This window comes from Tachyglossus aculeatus, chromosome 7, assembly GCF_015852505.1.
Source record: "Tachyglossus aculeatus isolate mTacAcu1 chromosome 7, mTacAcu1.pri, whole genome shotgun sequence".
Lineage (NCBI taxonomy): Eukaryota > Metazoa > Chordata > Mammalia > Monotremata > Tachyglossidae > Tachyglossus > Tachyglossus aculeatus.
In genome coordinates, this window is record NC_052072.1 from 43,353,745 (window position 1) to 43,375,407 (window position 21,663).

Below are 21,663 nucleotides of genomic sequence, written 5' to 3' on the forward strand. Positions count from 1 at the left end.
AAGAGTCATGCACTTTTCATTTCTTCTCTTCACATTATGCCTCATTTCCACTTCCAATGTCACCCTGTTCTTTCTGGGTTGTATATTTTCAAATGGAAGCGACATGAACTGGGATTGGTAGTCACAAGGGCAAACCCAATTAAGCATTCTGTACTAAGCCCTGTAGTTATCTCACTGAGCCCCAACCAAGAATGTTAAACTTTCTAGGCATATCTGAAGACATAATTCTAGGAGATCTGGGTTCTAATTCTGCCTCTATCAGTTGCTTACTGGGTGACCTTAGGTGAGTCACTTTACTTCTCTCTTGTGTCTCAGTTTCCTCATCTGGAAAATGGGGATTAAATATCTTATATTTTACCCTTAATTAACAAATCATACTTATCAAGCACTTACTTTGTGCAGACCAATGTACTAAGGGTTTGGGAGAGTACAACTCAATTGAGTTGGTAAACACGTTCCCTGACCAAAAGGACGATTTCATGGTGGAACAGAGATTGTTTTCTGATCTGATCTGATCGTACTTATCTACCCTATCACTTAGTATAGTGCTTGGTACAAAGTAAGCACTTAAACAAACACCACAGTTATTGTTATTATCATTTGTAGTCATAATAATAATGACTATAAAATCCAAGACAACTGCAGTCACCAAGAAAAAAAACAATTATTATTATTATCATTATGGTATTTATTAAGTACTTACTGTATGTCAAGCAGATTCTACACTCTGGGGTAGATACAAGTTAATCAGATCGGACACAGTCCCTGTCCCACATTGGGCTCCTAGTGGAAGTAGAAGGTAGAATGGAAATTGAATCCCCATTTTACAGATGAGAAAACGGAGGCACAGAGATGTTAAGCGACTTGCCCAACAGGCAAACTGGCAGAACAAGGATTAGAAGCCAGGTTCTTTGATTTCCAGGCCTGCATTCTTTCCCCCAGGCCATGCTGCTGCTCACTGATGATAAGGTACCTCTTAAAATTTCTTATTAATACATCCTATCCCAATCATGTGGGTAGAACCATTCTCTAAACATCCACATCTATGAATAATTCTACAAATTCCAAGCATATTTCTATTCCACCCTTCTGAGTCCAGCTTCTTGTATAAAGCAGCTTGGCCTAGTGGATAGAACGTGGGTTTATGAGTCAGAAGGACCTGAGTTATAATCCCTGCTTCACTACTTATCTGCTGTGTGACCTTGGGCAAGTCACTTCACTTCTCTGCACCTCAGTTACCTTGTCTGTGAAATGGGAATTAAGACCGTGAGTCCCACGTGGGACATGGACTGTGTCCTACTTGATTAGCTTGTATCTACCCCAGTGCTCAGTGCAGTGCCTGGCATGTAGTGAGTATCTAAAAACACCATTCAAAAAATGGGGTAGTCAACTAAATATTATAGTCTTCTGCAAACAGTAAGCGCTCAATAAAAACGACTAAATGAATGAATGGGGAGATGTAGGGTAGCAGCACCCAGAAACAAAGGGGGAACTTCTCACACACTAGGACCTAGAGAATAAAGCTAGTGGCTTAGGACTAGCTATTGAAAGAAAATATTTTGGACTTTGCTGGTGAAGGGAAAAAAAAAGGAGAGAGCATTATATAATGAAATGCCTGGCCCTACTCAGCCTTTTATTCTCAAGTAATTTACCCAGCCCTCGTTATTTCTTGTTGCATATACAGGCTAGGGCCCAAAACAGATTATCTGCAAGGTCTTTACATGAAATCCAGAAACATCTTTGACAGGAAAAAATGCCTGCAGTCACTCTGCCCGATCACGTCACATACAATATAACTTCTACACAGTTACAGAGAATACAATCCTTCAGACTTTGGTTTTATTCTGGTAAGATTTACTGCACAATCTTCCAAGAAGAAACTAAAAAAATGTCATCCAATGTGAATTTCACTTTGAACTCTTTTCTGTCACATACCCAAACTGATATCCAGCTCTACAACTCCTGCACTTCCTCATCCCAAACCCACTGTTTCATCTTCATTCCATTTGTGAAAATTCTGTTTCTGTTTCAGCCATTATCTCTCTTCCTCAGCACAACTTTCTCCTCACGTACCTCCGATTGATTGATTCTCAGTGATAATGAAACCTCACTTTATAGAGCACTTTCTGATGAACTCACAACACTTTACAACTTTAAATCTCTATAATCCTTATGAGAGGAGGAACAGGGCAGGTATTATTGTGATTGATTAATTGATTATTTTACATGGGAAAGAAAAGTTAAACAATTTGCCCACGGGTCATTCAGCATATCAGTGGTGAGGCGAACAGAAGTAAGATGATTTTAATCCTTGCCTCCCTCTAGATCCCACATTTTATAAAGATGCATCCTGCCTTCAGAAAATTCAGTTGTATTCATTCTGCTTTCAGGCATGAAAATAAAGGAGCCAATGGAATTACGTTAGCAGACATTTTCTGGCCAGTAAACTCACAACTATACATACATAAATACATGCATACATAGAGAAGGAATTTTGTACCAGTAGGAGGTATATGCATTGCTTCTTGTGAACAAGGAGTAATCTTTCCACAACAACATTCAGATCATGTTTCCCCACACCTCAAGATTCTTCAGTGGTTGTCCATCTACCTCCACATCAAACAGAAACTCTTTAACATCGACTTAAAAGCACTCAATCATCTTGCCCCCTCCTATTCATTCATTCATTCATTCAATCGTATTTATTGAGCACTTACTGTGTGCAGAGCACTGTACTAAATGCTTGGGAAGTACAAGTTGGCAACATATAGAGACGGTCCCTACCCAACAGCGGGCTTACAGTCTAGAAGGGGGAGACAGATAACAAAACAAAACATATTAACAAAATAAAATAAATAGAATAAATATGTACAAGTAAAATAGAGTACTAAATATGTACAAACATATATACATATATACAGGTGCTGTGGGGAGGGGAAGGAGGTAAGGCGGGGGGATGGGGAGGGGGAAGAGAGGAAGGAGGGGGCTCAGTCTGGGAAGGCCTCCAGGAGGAGGTGAGCTCTCAGTAGGGCTTTGAAGGGAGGAAGAGAGCTCCTACCTCACCTCACTACTCTTTTACTATGACCAAGCCCACACACCTCTCTCATCTAATGCTAACCTACTCACTATACCTCAATCTCATCTATCTCGTCACCAACTTCTCTCTCACGTCCTGCCTCTGAACTGGATCACCCTCCCTCTTCATTTCTGACAGCCAATTATTCTCCCCCTCTTCAAAGCCCTATTTAAGGCAGATCTCCTCCAAGAGGCCTTCCCTGACTAAGCCTTACTTTGCTCTTCTCCCACTCCCTTCTGTGTCACCCTACCTTGCTCTCTTTATTCATCCCCACTCCCAGCCCCACAACACTTATGTACGTATCTGTAATTTTATTTATTTACACTAATGTCTTTTTCCCTCTATACTGTAAGCTCATTGTGAGCAGGGAATGTGTCCATTATATTGTTATATTGTACTCTCCAAAGCACTCAGTACAGTGCTCTGCACACAGTAAGCGCTCAATAAATGATGACGATGATGATGATGATGGTATTTGTTAAGTGCTTACTATGTGCTAAGCACTGTTCTACAAATATGATTGACTAACTGAAACAAAAGTAGAGTTTTTCATTTTTAGTCAATTTAAAGTGCCAAAACTTTGTGTCTAATAGTCAACTACATAGAAAATGAACAGAAAGCATCCTCTCAAAGAAAAGATCAATACTGAGAAAACATATCTGCCAGAAATAGCCAAGTGGAAAGAGTGGCTTCTCATTTTCCTTGGGGTGAGTAGCTTTTCAAAAGCAAAATGTTGCCAAAATCTGTCACAACAAGGACCACCTGAGTCAAAATGGTAGATGGCAAAGTGGTATCAAAATTCAGGATTTTTAAAATCTGAAGAGGGGAAAAAAGAAAATGAGTTTAATGTTCTATTACAGGAGGAATTTTAATGATGTTTCCAAGAATTTAAGTGAATATAGTAAAATATTGTATGCATCCAAATCTCAGTCAGAAAATGGAATCTGGTTCAAAGTCTGTTACATCTACACAAGCCTCTACTCTAGTCAGCAATTAGATTCTTTAAACTATATTTAAGTGGCCCCCGCAAACCATATATCACAGGTGATAATTTTCCAAGTAAAGCAGGGTTTAAAACATTGGATTTTTATATTGGTATTCATTCAATCTTACGTATTCATTCAATTTTATTTACTGAGCGCTTAATGTGCGCAGAGCACTGTACTAAGTGCTTGGGAGAGTACATTACAACAATAAACGGACATATTCCCTGCCCACAATGAGCTTACAATCTAGAGGTGAGTTGATAGTCTACCGCATTCACTTTGTGTACAGGACTATCACTGCTCATTTCTGTAATTCCCTCCCCATCTCATATCTGCCAGCACTACCCTCAAGCTCCAGCCCCCCAGGGCTCCCCTCATCTTCAAAGCCCTCTAGGAAGTCTTTCTCAATCAATCAATCAATTGTATTTATTGAGCGCTTACTGTGTGCAGAGCACTGTACTAAGCGCTTGGGAAGTACAAGTCGGCAACACATAGAGACAGTCCCTACCCAACAGCGGGCTCACAGTCTAGAAGGGGGAGATAGAGAACAAAACCAAACATACTAACAAAATAAAATAAATAGAATAGATATGTACAAGTAAGATAAATAAATAGGGTAATAAATATGTACAAACATATATACAAATATACAGGTGCTGTGGGGAAGGGAAGGAGGTAAGATGGGGGGATGGAGAGGGGAGCGAGGGGGAGAGGAAGGAAGGGGCTCAGTCTGGAAAGGCCTCCTGGAGGAGGTGAGCTCTCAGTAGGGCCTTGAAGGGAGGAATTAACATTCTCAAATAATTAACATCACCCTAGTCCCATCAACCCAACAGCAACCATCACCACTTGAACATTTGCTTCCTCCTCTCAGCACTTCTATAGATCTCTTTAATTTGTATGTTCAAGTGTTTATTGGGCTATTTTATCTTATCTCTTTGTTATTTCCTCCCATCCCCTTTATTTGTAAATAATGTCTTTGGGTCTGTTTCTCCCATTAGATTGAAAGCTCCTAAAGAGCTGGGAATGTGTGTTTTGCTTCTGTTTTGCTCTCCCAAATGCTTAATACAGTGCTTCACCCTCAATAGGTGCTCAGTATTCGTTGATTTATTGACAACATTAAATTTCCAGCACTATGGAGTCTATGACCTCTCAGCATGCAAACGTGGAAGTCCTTTGTTCACACTACTGACTCGAAGACCCTATCCATGCGTGCGAAACTGAAACAAATTGATAGTCCTTCCTGCATTGCTTACAAAGATAGACCCTTGCTGCTCTATGAATCAATCAGCAGTATTTATCGAGTGCTTACTTTGGTGAAGATCACTGTACTAACTACTTGGCTTGTTGTGGGCAGGAAATGGTCCGTTTATTGTTGCAAACACGTTTAGCAAACAGTAAGCGCTCAATAAATATATTTGAATGAATGAACAAAAGTACTGTGGCCTAGTGGAGAGAGCCCAGGCATCAGAGGACCTGGGTTCTAATCCCAGCTCCACCACTGGTCTGCTTTATAACCTTGGGCAACTCTGCTGTGTCTCAGTTTCCTCATCTGTAAAATGGGAATTAAATCCTCCTCCCTCTGCTTAGACAGTGAGCCTCGTGGGGCAAGGACTGTGTGCAGCCCGAATATCTTGTATATACCTTAGTGCTTAGTACAGAGTGCTTAACACATACCATAATTATTATTACAATAAAATAGACTTGGTAAGCAGGATCCCTACCCTCTGAGAGCTCACAGTCTAATGTTCTAATGTGATTGTCACGTAAAGGCTCTATTTGTGTTTTAGAGCCTGCCTTTTGGTACCCAAACATTTGCAAAGTTTTTACTTCCACTGCCTGCCTGGCTGGTCAGTTAATCCTATTTATTGAGTGCTTACTATGTGCAGAGAACTGCACTAAGGAATTGGGAGAGTACAACAGAGTTGATAGGCAACATTCCCTACCCACAATGAGCTAAAGTCTCGAGGGGAAGTCAGACATTAACATAAATAAATTACGGATAGGTCCATAAGTGCTGTCCCCATCTCAGTGTCACATTTGGAGAGTTTCCAGTACTCTACCAGTCTCGACTGTGGAAGGGAGAGTAAAGCAGAGTCATATCCATTCCATTCCTAGCTTGGGCAGTGGCTAGAGAGTGGAAGGCAATCTGCTACAAACTCACCTGTGCTGGGCAGCAGCGGCACGGGAGTCAAGGGCGGAAACTCAGGTTTACTGCATGGAAGGAGGCAATGGTAAACCACTTCCAAAGTTTTAATAATAATAATAATAATAATGGCATTTCTTAAGCACTTACTATGTGCAAAGCACTGTTCTAAGCGTTGGGGAGGGTACAAGGTGATTAGGTTGTCCCACAGGGGGCTCACAGTTTTAATCCCCATTTTACAGATGAGGTAACTGAAGCACAGAGAAGTTAAGTGACTTGCCTGAAGTCACACAGCTGATAGTTGGTGGAGTCGTAATTTGAACCCACGACCTCTGACACCAAAGCCCGTGCTCTTTCCACTGAGCCTGCTGCTTCTACCAAGAAAACTCTATGGATACACTATGGAACAATTGCAGACGGAGGTGGGACATTCTGGAAGAGATGTGTCCATGGCATCATTATGGGTTGGAGACAACCTGACAGCATGAGACAAGACATAAGTGCTGTAGGGATGCTGACTGTAATCATTTCCCAGTAGTTCATTAGTCAGCTTTCCTTGGGCAAGGAAAGGTCGAACCTTTGACCTAGGTTCTTATTTGTAATGCAGGACTGAGGCACAGACCACTGAAGAAGTAATGAAAAAAGGACGCAGGAGACACAGGGGAGATGAGTGCTTGGGAGAGTTACAATATAACAGAATTAGAAAACACGCTCCCTGCCCATAACAAGCTTAAAGTCTAGAGGGGGAGACAGACATTAATATGAATAAATAATTGATAATATATGATTTGAAAATATGTACATAAGTCCCGTGGGGGTGGGGCAAATATCAAATGTCCAAAGGTCACAGCCAAGTGCACAGACAATGTCAAAGAAAAAGCAAGCCAGGGGGAAAAAGGGCTTAATCAGGAAAGGACTCTTGGACGAGATGTGGCCTTAGTAATACCTGGGCAAGTCACTTAAGTATTAGTGATAATATTATAGTTGTACAAAGGTCTCAAGAGTCCAAATTTAGATTCCTAAGAAACAGGATTTGCCTGGTCTCCTAAAGCTAAGTTTCCAACTCTGGGGTGGAAGATAGGACACTGTCCTTGAACTGAGGCTGGAGGGGAGAGGACCGAAATTATTTTAACTAAAACTGCTAAGACATGCCCATGCACTGTTTTTCTCTTTTGTTCTATAAAAATCCAGTGACAAAAAGCAGGGTGGGGGTCAATCTGGGGTGCTTTGTATTTTGGATAAAGTAATGGAGGGGGGTTAATGAGGAGAAAACACTTTAAGATTCCTGATTTAGCCAAACATTACATGGGATTGTCACTCAATTATGGTATTTCCATTAAGTAACAAGTAGCACCTTTGAAGCTTAAAAGATATTATGGTAGCTTGCAGAAATAAATAAGATACAATTTAGAATGCACATTTCAAAAGAGAAACCACTGATAACCACTTATTAGAAGAGGCAATCTTTAGTTCTATTGTAAACCAAGATTACATGTGTTTAGCGAGCCATGAGCTGATGAATAGAGATGGAACAAGATAGGGAAGAATGGAACAAGATAGGTGAGTGACAACATCTTAACAAATGGCTAGCATACCCCAATCCCAAACATACATTATTTCTTATCCTAAAGGCTGAGACAGGTCATTAAAATTTAAGAGTGAATGGCCTTCATTTTTTAGCTGGAACCAAACAGCAAAATCACTCTCATCACATATTTTTCTGAATATACAGAGCATTCAGATGGAAGGACTTCCCAGAACCTTCAGGGTAAGTGTTCATTTTTAGACTTTTAATAAAAAGGAATAGTTGTGTTCTTTTGGGTAAGAACAGGGGCAAATCAGTTTAGCCTCTCATGTTTTCCTTCTAGCTCTACCCAATGACTTTCTGTATGATCTTGGGCAAGACTGAAGAGCATGACTCCTCTTAAGGCCCAAAGATAAGATGGGGTGAAGGGAAACAGTGGGGGTGGAGAGAAACATAGCAGAGTTAAAATAACTACACTGGGGGCAGTAAGAAAAGCAGCTAGACATTTGACCTATGAAATCTTGGAGAGGGAAGCGTGGGTCAGTGCATACAAGCAAGGAGGAGAAAAAAGATGATCTAAAGACATAGCAGAGTACAGTTTTAAGCAGTAGGAGACTACTGCAGCAGAAAGATCACGTGGTGGCAAAGGTTGAGAAGCAGTGTGTTCTAGGGGATAGAGCATGAGTCTGGGAGTCAGAAGGAACTGGGTTCTAATTCCAGCTCTGCGACTCGCCTGCCGTGTGACCTGGGGCAAGTCACTTCGCTTCCTTCCCTGTGCTTCAATTACATCATCTGTAAAAACGGAGACTAAGGCTGTGAGCCCCAAGTGGGACATGAACCGAGTCCAACCTGATTAGCATATACCTAGCCCAGTGCTTAGTACAACGCCTGGCACATAGCATGCACCTAACAAATACTATTGGGGAAAAAAGAAAAAAAAAGGTTCATCAAAGGCTGGTATAATAATAATAATAATAATAATAATGGCATTTGTTAAGCGCTTATTATGTGCAAAGCATTGTTCTAAGCGCTGGGGAGGATACAAGGTGATCAGGTGGTCCCAAGGTGGGCTCACAGTCTTAATCCCCATTTTACAGATGAGATAACTGAGGCCCAGAGAAGTTAAGTGACTTGCCCAAGGTCACACAGCTGACAATTGGCAGAGCCGGGATTTGATACTAACTGTCAACCTCACAAACAGAGACAGGGCTAGAATAGGGCAAACCCATCAGTGCTGCAAGACTTTACCTGCATGAGTACACTTGCAAAAAGGAGTGTTCAATCAATCCACCTATCAGTGGAATTTATTGAGTGCTTACAATGTTCTGAGTATTGGACTAAGTACTTGGGGGAGTACAGTACAATAGATTTGGTGGACACAACTCCTACTGTCAGGGAGCTTAAAGTCTAGCTGGGGAGATAGACAAAATAAAATTACAGATAGGGGAAGTAGCAGAGTATTCATTCATTCCATTAATTCAATTGTATTTATTGAGGGCTTCCTGTGTGCAGAGAACTGCACTAAGCACTAGGAAAGTAATAATAATAATAATAATAATAATGGCATTTGTTAAGTGTTTACAACAGAGCAATAAAGAGAGACAATCCCTACCTAGAAAAGGCTTATGTGCTGTGTGGCTGGGGTGGGGTGGGTATCCAATTGTTTATTAATAATAACAATAATAACAATAATGGCATTCATTAAGCACTTACTATGGGCCAGACACTGGGCTAAGCTCTGTGGTGAATACAAGTAAATTGGCTTGAATATAGTACCTGTCCCACATGGGACACAGTCTCAATCCCCATTTCACAGATGAGGTAACTGAGGCACAGAGAAGTGAGGTGACTTACCCGAGGTCATACAGCACACAAGTCGCAGAGCCAGGATTAGAACCCAGGTCCTTCTGACTCTCAGGTCCATGCTCTATCCACTAGGACCCACTGCTTCTCAACCTTTGCCACCAGCCGATCTTTCTGCAGCAGTAGTCTCCTTCTGCTTAAAACTGAGCTTTGCTATGTCTTTAAGTCATCTAATTTCCCCTCCTTGCTTGTATGCGCTGACCCACCTTTCCCTCTCCAGGATTAAAACCCTTGACTTCTGACTCTCAGGCCCATTTTCTATTCACTATGTCACGCTTAAGGGTGAGGTAGGCCTGGAGTGGGGGAGAATCTAAGTACTTGAGCAGAACAGACCCAAATGCAGAGGTGATGCAGAAGTGTGGGTGAATTCACGGAGAAATGAGGCATAATCAGGGAAGATGTCTTGAAGATGATGTGATTTTAGTAGGGTTTTGAAGAACAATCACTGGTATTTATTAAGCGCTTACTATGTGCTGGACACTGTACTAAGCCCTTGGGAAAGTACCATACAACAGAACTGGGAGACATGTTAACTTCTCACAAGGAGGGAAGAGTGGATATGAAAGGGGAGGGAGTTTCAGGATAGAAATAGGACATGTACAAGAGGACACAGGAGAGAGAGATAAAATCAAAGTACAGTGAGCAGCTTCGTTTTAGAGGAGCAAAGTGTGTGGACTGGGTTGTGGTGGAAGATTAGTGAGGTTGGATAGAAGGGGAGAGCTGACTGAATGCCTTAAAGTCAATGTTTAGGAGTTTCCACATCCCTTCACACCTTATTAAGGCACTTTCCCTTTCCCTTCTCCCTTCATTGAATGTCATCTTCACCACTCATTCTCCAATGGCTCCTTCCCCACTGCTTTCAAACATGGCCTTATATCACCTAGGCTAAATGGAACTCATCATATCACCCTATTGCCTTTCTTTTCCAAATTCCTTGACTGAGTTGTCTACATCCACTGCCTAAACTTCCTCTCTTCCAATTTTCTGCTTGAAACCCTCCCATTTGATTTCCATTCCACCACTCCATGGAAACTACTCTCTCAAAGGTCACCAATGACCCCCTTCTTACCAAATTAAATGGTCTCTACTCCACATAAATCCTCCTTGACCTCTCAGCTGCCTTCAACACTGTGTACCACCCCTCTTCTGGATACCTTATCTAAGGTAGGCTTCACTGGCATTATTCTCTCCTGGTTCACCTCTCAGGCCATTCCTTCTCAATGGTTTTCACTGGCTCCTCCTCTACCTCCTACTCACTAACTGTGGGAGTCTCTCTTCTGGTCCTCTTCTATTATTCATCTACACCCACTCCTTTGGAGAACTCATTCACTCCCACAACTTCAACAGCCTTATCTATAGGGGCGACTCCCAAACCTAACTGTCCAGCCCTGATAACTCTCCTTCTCTGCTGGCTCGTTTTTCCTCCTGCCTTCAGAACATATCTACTTGGAGGTCCTGCTGACATCTCAAACTAAACAGAACTCCTCATCTTCACACCCAAACTGCATATCCATTCTGTCACCAAATCATGTCTCTTCTACCTTAACATCTCTAAATCCCACCCCTTTGGATTTAGAGATGTTTGGTCCAAGCACTTATCATATCCTGCGTTGACTATTGACTGCATCAGCCTTCTATCTCTCCCTTCACCAGTCCATACTTCACTCAGCTGCCTGGGTCATTTTTCTAAAAATCTACTTAGTACATAATAATAATAATAATAATAATAATAATAATAATAATGACGACATTTATTAAGCACTTACTATGTGCAAAGTACTGTTCTAAGCGCTGGGGTGGTTACAACGTGATCAGGTTGTCCCACGGGGGGCTCACAGTCTTAATCCCCATTTTACAGATGAGGTAACTGAGGCCCAGAGAAGTGAAGTGACTTGCCCAAAGTCACACAGCTGACAACTGGTGGAGCCGAGATTTGAACCCATGACCTCTGACTCCAAAGCCCAAGCTCTTTCCACTGAGCCATGCTGCTTCTCTGTACATACTTCTCCGCCCCTCAAAAAAAAATCCCAAAAGCTTCCTATCCATCTTCACATCAAACAGAAACTCCTTACCATCAGTTTTAATGCAACCAGTTCTCACCATCCTACCTTACCTCACTGATTTCCTGTTGGTTGTAACCCAGGCCACATAGGTCAGTCCTCTAATGCCAATCTACTCACTATTACCTCAATCTCATCTTTCCCACCACAGACCCCTTGCCCATATCCTTCCTCTGGCCTGGAACTCCCTCCCCCTTCATATCCAACAGATCACCACTCACCCTATGGTCAAAGTCCCACTAAAATCACATCTTCTCCGAGCAGTTTTCCCTGAATAAGCCCTGACTTCCTCTTGCTGCCTTTCCTTCCGCAATGCCTATGATTTTGGATCTGTCTTAAGCAATTTGATTTTCATTTCACCCCCATAGAACTTATGTAGCTATCCATCTGCAATTTATTTTAAGGTTTGTCTCCCCCTCTAGTCTGTAAGTTCCTTGTGGGCAGGGACCACGTCTACCAAACTAATTATATTGTAATCTCCTCAGCTCTTAGTACAGTGTTCTGTACGAAATATCATTGATTGATTGATGTGGAAAATGATGCAGAATCCAAAACCTTTATGTCTGGCCTTTTAATTTACAGAGCCTAGCCTCTCTAGGCCATGGCTCCTGCAGCCAAGTTCTGTAGCTTGGATGCAGTTTCCTACTTCACACAGGAAGGGAACACAATGTCTCTGGAGCAAATTGGGAGATGGGGATGGGTTCAGGGAGCCCCCAGAAAAAATACTCCCAGGCTTACAAAATTCTGCCAAGATCAGGTAAGCTTCCCCCAAAATGGCACCTCTATGACAACATTGTGTTACGGTGCATAGAAACGTAATAAATGGTGGCACAAATCTGGTATTTTTTAGTGTGACAGCTGGACACTAACTGAAATTCACTTCCCTTCATTTATCAAAATAATGATAATAATAACCGCCTTCTGAAGGATGTTTTAAGTAATAAAGTTCAAAAAGTTCTCAGAGGTGGTCTGACAAATATTGCCTTTTATACAGCAGTTTGTTGGTCCACAAATATTCAAATTCAATTATAACACATTATATTTTGCTGAAATCAGATGTGCTCCAATTAATGTGGCAATACAAATTGTCACTAGTGACCACACAGCAAGCAGACGTCTTTAGATCAGGCATGTAAAACAGAACCCAGAACCAAAAATGAGGCCATCTTAAAAACACATCCACCAAAAAAAGTTAAACAAAACCAAACCACATCTAGTCTGGGTTTCTTCAGTTCTAAACCTTACTGATGTGTGGCACTGGTATAGTGAGGGCAGGGCAGAGGAAGGAAAAACTCACAAACATTTGAAAAGTGTTTGAATAAACATTTTGTAAACTTGAAGATCCTTTTGAACCTTATTTATAAGCAGTTCTAAATGATCCACAAATAGGATTTTATTCCTCAGAATTTAAGTGCAGTGTGATTAGGTGTACATTTTTGACAAGAATATAGTCATTATAAATGTGCCCTGTTAATTCTCTTAATTCTCCTTGTATATTTCCGTCCAAGTTGTCCTTTTTAGAAAGTAAACATCTAGACAGTAGGGACTGTAGTGGACAGTAATGAACAATACCATTAGGGTGACCATCTCCCTGGTTTTATACCGGATAGTCTGGGCTGGTCCCTACCTAGTATTAATACAGCACCAGGGAAGCAGTGTGGTCTAGTGGAAAGAGCACAGGTCTGGGAATAGAGGACCTGGGTTCTAGTCCCACCTCTGCCACTTGTCCGCTGTGTGACCTTGGGCAAATCACAACTTCTCTGTGCCTCAGGTTCCTCACCTGTAAAATAGGGATTGAATCCTACTCCCTCTGACCTAGACTGTAAGTCCCGTATGGGACAGGGACTTTGTCCAACCTGATTATCTTGTATCTACCCTTGCGCTTAAAACAGTGCTCAGTACATAGTAAGCACTTTAACAAATAACATGAATCAATTAATCAGCAGGCACCTTTATTTGTGATATTTTTATTTTGAACATCAAGTCACTCTCCACCTTGGTTAATAATGCTGATAATGGTAATAATATTTGTTAATAGCTTTACTTTTATTAAGTGTTAGGGAACATACATGATAAACTGGTCGGACACAGTGCGTGCCTCCGTGGGGGTCACATTCCAAATAGGAGAAAGAAAATCTACCACTTTACAGATGAAGACACTGAAGCACTGAGAAGTTAAGTGACTCGCCCAAGGTCATACAGCAGATAAGTGGCAGATCTGGATTAGAATCCAGGTTCTCTGATGGCCAGGCCCAGGCTCAGAGACTGGGCTTCAGAGTCAGAAGTTGTGGGTTCTAATCCTGGCTCCACTTGTCTGCTGTGTGACTTTGGGCAAGTCACTTACTTCTCTGTGCCTCAGTTCCCCCATCTGTAAAATGGGGATTAAGACTGTGAGCCCCACATGGGACAACCCGATTACCTGTATCTACCCCAGTGCTTAGAACAGTGTTTGGCACATAGTAAGCACTTAACAAATACTATTATTATTACTATTCCCACTAGGCCACGCTGCTGGTTCTAGGCCACATGGCTGGTTCCTGCTACCAAGTCCGGTGTTTCAGAGCAACATTCCATTCTTAAGGCCTGGGAATGAACACAACTTTTCCATCCCTGCCACTTACCTGCTGTGTGACCTTGAGCAAGTCACTTAGCTTCTTTGTGCCTCAGTATCCTCATCTGTAAAATGAGGAATCTGATTATACCCCACCATGACTACCTAATCAGTCTCCCTTCTAACCTCCCTGACTCCTGTCTCGTCTCTCTCCATTCCAGTCTATACTTCACTCGGTGGCACGGATCATTCTACAGAAACATTCAGTCTCTGTCTCCCCACTTCTTGAGGAGTTGCCCATCCACCTCTGCATCAAACAGAAACTCCTTAACATTGTGTTTAATGCACTCAACTCAATTGCCTCATCCACTCCTATCAACCTCGCTGGCTTTCTACTACAACACAACCCACACACTAATGCCAACTTAATTCTACCTTGATTTCACCTATCAGATTGCAGACCCCTTTCCCACCTCTTTTCCTCTAGTCTGGAACTCCACTCCCTCCCCTTCCATATTCATCAGACCACCACTCTCCCCAACCTCAAAGCCTTAATAAAATCACATCTCCTCCAAGAGGGCTTTCCCAACTAAGTCCTCATTTCCCCTAGTCCCTTCCCTTCTGGTTCACCTATGTATTTGGATATGTACCTTTGAAGTGCACTTCACCCTATCCTCAGACCTACAGCACTTATGTACATATCCAGCATATATTTATATTAGTATCTGTCTCCCCTTCTAGACTGTAAACTCCATGTGGCCAGGGAACATGCCCACCAACTTTGTTGTATTGTACTCTCCCAAGCACTTTATACAGCACTCTGTATACAATAAGTGACATGGACTGTGTCCAACCTGATTAACTTGTATCTACTCCAACACTTAGTACGGTGCTTGGCACATAGTAAGCACTTAAACACCATATTTTTTTCTAAGTGCTTAATTCATACCACTGACGGATTGGGCCCTGGATGTGAGGAGCGTTATGGTCTGTCAGATGTGTGGAGGGAGGGAATACCAGGCTTAAGGAATAGTGTGGGCAAGGGAACAGAGGTGGGGGAAGCAGGATTGAGATAGAGTTGGAAAGCTTGGCTGGAGAGGAGTGTAGAGAGTGAGCAAAGGAGTAGTGGATGAAGTAAGATGAGGTGAGTTGGTTAATAGCTTTAAACCAAGTATCAAGAGGACACACTGTGGCTGCACTCCGCAGTAGGTGTTCAAAAAAGACCATGAATTAATCCATGGAGTGAAAGGGAGAGGGCAAAGCTTCCAGGGCAAGCAGGAAAAATCCTTCTAATTGGGGCTAAGGAGTGGGAATAAAATTACATGAGCTCATTCTGGTGCTTTCCATCCCTCCCTTCCTGAAGTATGACAAACCCAAGTCTTTTCAAAACCACCTAGCATTAACTAGTGAAAAGTTAGAACTAGCCAGATCATGTCAGCTCTACTTAGACACACATGCATTTTGGGACTGTTTTTCATTTTGGCCCCACTCAAGCTGACATTGTAGGCATGAGAGAACCATCTTTCTGAGTCTCATTTGGAGCACAGGTAATGAGGATGGTTGGCTGAATCAGTTAAGAAGATTCTTCTAACCAGAAAACAGGGCTTTGACCTACTCTCCATACAGTCACTCACTGAAATTCTCATTACTCATGGGAGAGTTGGTAAGCACAGAGAAGCAGTATTGTCTACTGGACAGAACACAGGCTTGGGAATTAGAAGAACCTGGGTTCTAATCCCAGCTCCACCACTTGTTAGCTATGTGACCTTGGGGAAGTCATTTAACTTCTCTGTGCCTCAGTAACCTCGTCTGTAAAACAGGGATTAAGACTATGAACTGAATGTGGGACAGGGACTGTGTCCACCTTGATCTGCTTGTATCTACCCCAGCATTTAGTACAGTGCCTGGCACAGAGTAAGTACTTAATATCACAAAAAAAAGCCCATAGCAGGTGGTCAAATAACATCCAGTGGGAGTCAGCAACCAAACTAGGAAAGAATAAAAAAGAAAAAATTGCTCCTACTAAGTGCTACCTTGTGTAAGAGCACACTGGTTGTTCAATCAAATCAAACATATTGAACGCTCACTGTGTGCAGAGTACTGTACAAAGCACCTGGGAGAGTATAATATAACATAGTTGGTATATTCAGAGCTCTCGTGAATCCCACATCTCCAGATCAAACACACTGAGGGATCTTCTCTCTCAGACTGACTCACAACCAAGAATCAAACTCAGAAGTTGATGGTTCCAGGATTTTTTCTTTTTAAAGAAAAAAATACATATCTGGCCATACTACAGTGTGTCATAGCCTACTTCTGCTTTTTTGCTGACTCCAACCTCTTACCCAGAATGCTCCTCTGACATGCATAGTTGAGGTTGAGGAATTTGGGCCTAGTGGGTTTGAGGTTTCATCAAGAGAAAGAGAGAACCAATGTGATTTCACTGGATAACTATTTCACTACACAAATTCCCTTATGTTCTTTTTAAAAATGACAGTGAGAAAGTGCACATGACCTACTGCCATGCATAAAGCCTGTACTATCCATATGTCAGCCAAAAAGAGGATAAAAATAGAGAACGCCTATTTGTTCAACATGTATAACTTCCTCTCCCACTTCCTATCTCCTTTGACAGTGAGTAAATGTTCAGGAGAGGCACAGATATACAGAGAAAGTTTGCCCTACTATTGAAAATGCCAGTTTCACATCACCTCACTGTATACACCTCACTGTATATACAACAAAAAAAAAATCCTGCTGACAATTCAACTCTGTCACAAAGAATGTTTCTATTTCCATTCAGTCATAAACGAACTGCAAGTGATCCAGGGTGTACTGTCATCGTCAATTCAAGTGCTGAAGGAGAAAGGCTTCTGATGAAAAAATTTTAATGGTATTTACTATGTGCCAGGCACTGTACTGAGCACTGGGTTAGAAACAAGCTAGTCAGTTTGGACACAGTGCAAGGTCCCATGTGGTGTACATAGTCTTATCCCTCATTTACAGATGAGGTAACTGAGGCATAGATAAGTTATGTGACTTGCCCAAGGAATTTGGAGTTTTCCATTTTATTGAACTGCAAATGCAAAGGGTTTGAAGAAAAAGTCAATAAAGAGCACTTTAGTTGCAGAAACCAAGACTGTCCACAGACAATTAGGTTTCCTGAGGTAACACACAAGATTCATTCAATCGTATTTATTGAGCACTTACTGTGTGTACAGCACTGTACTAAGCGCTTGGGAAGTACAAGTTGGCAACATATAGAGATGGTCCCTACCCAACAGTGGGCTCACAGTCACAAGATCCATTCCTGCCTAACCAAATTTTGAATACGGGGGAGTTGCTGCATTATCTCACCAAGGGCTGCCTTGCCTGAAGTACTGAGGAACCTCAGGCCTGCCCATTCAGCTGTTATAACTTACTGTTCGCATTTTTATTGTTGAATTTTAACTCACTTTTACGAATTGTCTTTGCAATGAATCATTCTTGCTACTCAAAAAGCGTAATGGAAATGAGGCAGTTTTTCCTCCTACTTCATCATCATCATCATCAATCGTATTTATTGAGCGCTTACTATGTGCAGAGCACTGTACTAAGCGCTTGGGAAGTACAAATTGGCAACATATAGAGACAGTCCCTACCCAACAGTGGGCTCACAGTCTAAAAGGTGGAGACAGAGAACAAAACCAAACTAACAAAATAAAATAAATAGAATAGATATGTACAAGTAAAATAAATAAATACAGTAATAAATATGTACAAACGTATATACATATATACAGGTGCTGTGGGGAAGGGAAGGAGGCAAGACCGGGGGGATGGAGAGGGGGACGAGGGGGAGAGGAAGGAAGGGGCTCAGTCTGGGAAGGCCTCCTGGAGTAGGTGAGGTCTCAGTAGGGCCTTGAAGGGAGGTAGAGCACCATCATATTTATTGAGGGCTTACTATGTGCAGGGCATTGAGCTAAGAGCTTGGGAGAGTACAACACAACAATATAACAGACACATTCCCTGACCTCAGTAAGCTTACAGTCTAGAGGAACTGTCTTACGAGGATCCTTATCATTTGGAAAGAGGAAGCTGAGGGGGAAAACAAAATGTCCTGCCCAAAGACACACCGGGTTGTAGGGGGAGCTGGAAAGTTCCCAACACCTCCATCTATGGCAGCCTGATGAAATGTTCCAAATGTTCCTCTGAAGAGAGATGGTGAATGTCAACAATAAGACCTTGCCTTTCCTTTCTTACATTACCTCATTTGATCATCCTGCCAAAAGTACAACTGCACAGAACCAAGAACACAAGTAAAAACAACGTGGGGCTGCTGTTTGTTTAGAGCAAGTTGCTTTGTTCCAAAACTGAGCAGTTTTCGCAAGGTGGAGTAGGACCCCCTCCACCCCCCCAACCAGATCCTGGATTAAGATCAACACGATGCAGGCAGTTTAACTGAATGACAAATCTTACGAAGTTACAAAATCAGGCAGCCAATGGGGAAAAAGCTTGAAAAATACATTTTGTCCAATGCTAAGCACTTAGTACTGTGTGCTCTGCTCAATAAATAAAATTGATTGATTTCGTGCCAAATGAAGAATTATAAAATGTGTCCACTTTAAACTCCTGCAGATATGCCTTATTTAACTTGTCTTGGGCTACGAGGTGAGAATTTAAACTAGCTAATCTTCTTTATCCTCCAAGCCAACCTTCACCTAACACCCATCGTGGAATTTCCCAAGAACTTCAGGAGTCCCCTGAACAAATCTGAAAGCATAACACAGAGGTGGCAGCCAAGGCAAATTCAGAAATTGCCATTTCAACCTCCACCTTCATGTGGAACATTTCCTGACCTGAACCAATCTGTCTCATTGATAACCCCTTACCCCACAACTTTGAATCAATTCAATCTAAGAGTGCCTGATTGCATAAATTGAATAAACATAGAAAGGGGAGAGAACAAAACAAAGACTGAAGCAAAATCTGAGCTTTATTAAAAAAGAACCAAGGCTTCAGGTGATTGATGTTTTAATGTATTAAAATTTCCATATGATCTAATAATGATGGTATTCATTAAGCGCTTACTATGTGCCAAACACTGTTCTAAGCGCTGGGGGAAATACAAGGTTATCAGGTTGTCCTAGGTGGGGCTCACAGTCTTAATCCCCATTTTCCAGATGAGGTAACTGAGGCATAGATAAATTAAGTGACTTGCCCAAAGTCTCACAGCCGACAAGTGACGGAGTCAGGATTAGAACCCACGACCTCTGACTTCCAAGCCCATGCTCTACCACTAAGCCACACTGTTTCTCTATATAGTTTATATTATCTAAAATGTTCAAGTTATTGTTTAAAGGCAAAGTGGCTATAGTCAACTGCTGAGGACCCAGTCCATCCGACCTTGAACCAATCATGTGGTTAAAACCAAAACATCACTAGAGGGATATATCCCCTGCCTTCAAGCAATTTCCCTTCTTCATCTCCTCCTTCAAAAACATAATGGAAGGAATACACTTCTCAAAAGTCAGAAAAGAGACCCATTGCCACTACAAAAATCGCAGAGAAAGGGTTTCAAGGTTCTAAAGGTTTCACCCACTACCAACCAAAAAGCTGCTACTTTAAAAATGATGCTTGCAACTTAATAAGCACCCCCCCACACAAGAAAAAATAACAAAAAAACACAAAATGCCCATAGGTTTTAGTTTGATGCTCATTTAGGAGATGACTCACAGCAAAATGCAGAAGCACTCTGACATTCACTTTCTGGAAGACAAAGGCAATAAAAAGCCAGCAAAATGCCTAAATAAATCCCCTGCCAAACCCACACCTACCCAGCAAAATGTCTAAATACCCTAACTCCCCTGTTAAACCCACACCTTTCCAGCAAAGTGGCCAATCCATAAGAAATCTCCAGCAGCACGCAAATAAGCCTATGAACACATATGCAGGGCTCTAAAGAAATCATGCTGTGGGTCTAGAGGAAATCAGAATTTCGTTCTCCCTTTTCTTCCCTTTTCATCAAATTATGATGAAAATAACACAGGGTCGAAATAGGTTCTTATCATAGAGGAGGGGGGTGGGGACAAATGTGACCAAGGAATAGATTGGGTGCAATGTGGGTGGGGCAAAAATCCTTCTACAACCATTTTCATCGAGTCTGGCCCCACCTGCAAGCCTGTGCAAGTATAAGTGCATCCAAACAATAATTGATTCATTCAATTTATTCATTCAATTTATTAAGGGCTTACTGTGGGCAGAGCACTGTACAAAGAGCTTGGGAACTGAAACTGCCCTCTTAAAGGTCACCAATGATCTCCTTCTTGCCAAATCCAATGGCTCCTACTCTATACTAATCCTCCTCGACCTCTCAGCTGCCTTTGACACTGTGGACCACCCCCTTCTCCTTAACACATTATCCAACCCTGGCTTCATGGATTCTGTTCTCTCCTGGTTCTCCTCATCTCTCTGGCCATACATTCTCAATCTCTTTCGCGGGCTCCTCCTACCCCTCCTATCCCCTTACCATAGGGGTTCCTCAAGGGTCAGTTCTTGGTCCCCTTCTGTTCTCCATTTATACTCACTCCCTTGGAGAACTCATTTGCTCCCACTACTTCAACTATCATCTCTATGTGGATGACACCCAAATCTATATCTCCACCCCTGTTCTCTCTCCCTCCCTCCAGGCTTGCATCTCCTCCTGCCTTCAGGACATATTTACTTGGATGTCCTCCCATCACCTCAAACTCAACATGTTGAAGACTGAGCTCCTTATCTTCCCTCCCAAACCCTGTCCTCTCCCTGACTTTTCCATCACTGTGGATGGCACTACCATCTTTCCCGTTTCACAAGCCCGCAACCTTGGTGATATCTTTGACTCCGCTCTCTCATTCACCCCACATAACCAACCCATCACCAAAATCTGCCAGTCTCACCTTCACAACATTGCCACGAACTGCTCTTTCCTAACCATCCAAACCGCTACCTTAATGGTTTAATCTCTCATCCTACCCCAACAGGATTACTGCATCAACCTCCTCTCTGATCTCCCATCCTCCTGTCTCTCCCCGCTTCAGTCTATATTTCACTCTGCTGCCCAGATTATCTTTCTACAGAAACCCTCTGGGCATGCCACTCCCCTCCTCAAAAATCTCCAGTGGTTGCCTATCAACCTTTACATGAAGCAAAAACTCTTCACTATTGTCTTCAGAGCTCTTCATCACCTTGTCCCCTCCTACCTCACCTCCTTTCTCTCCTTCTAAAGCCCAGCCTACACACTCCACTCCTTTGCTGCTAACCTCCTCACTGAGCCTCATTCTCACCTGTCCCACCGTCGACCCCCGGCCCACATCATCCCCCTGGCCTGGAATGCCCTCCCTCCGCACATCCGCCAAGCTAGCTCTCTTCCTCCCTTCAAAGCCCTGCTGAGAGCTCACCTCCTCCAGGAGGCCTCCCCAGACTGAGCCCCCACTTTTCC

The 21,663-nt window shown here is 42.4% G+C and overlaps 1 protein-coding gene and 1 non-coding gene across 2 annotated transcripts in view; one reads left to right on the top strand and one right to left on the bottom strand.

Moving 5' to 3' along the window:
• LOC119930838 (LIM domain containing preferred translocation partner in lipoma) overlaps positions 1–21,663 on the bottom strand; it is a 728,061-nt gene that overhangs the window by 378,623 nt on the left and 327,775 nt on the right.
• Positions 6,082–6,219, top strand: LOC119931206. Its single transcript, XR_005452061.1, has one exon. It is a non-coding gene; the product is annotated as a small nucleolar RNA SNORA7 (small nucleolar RNA).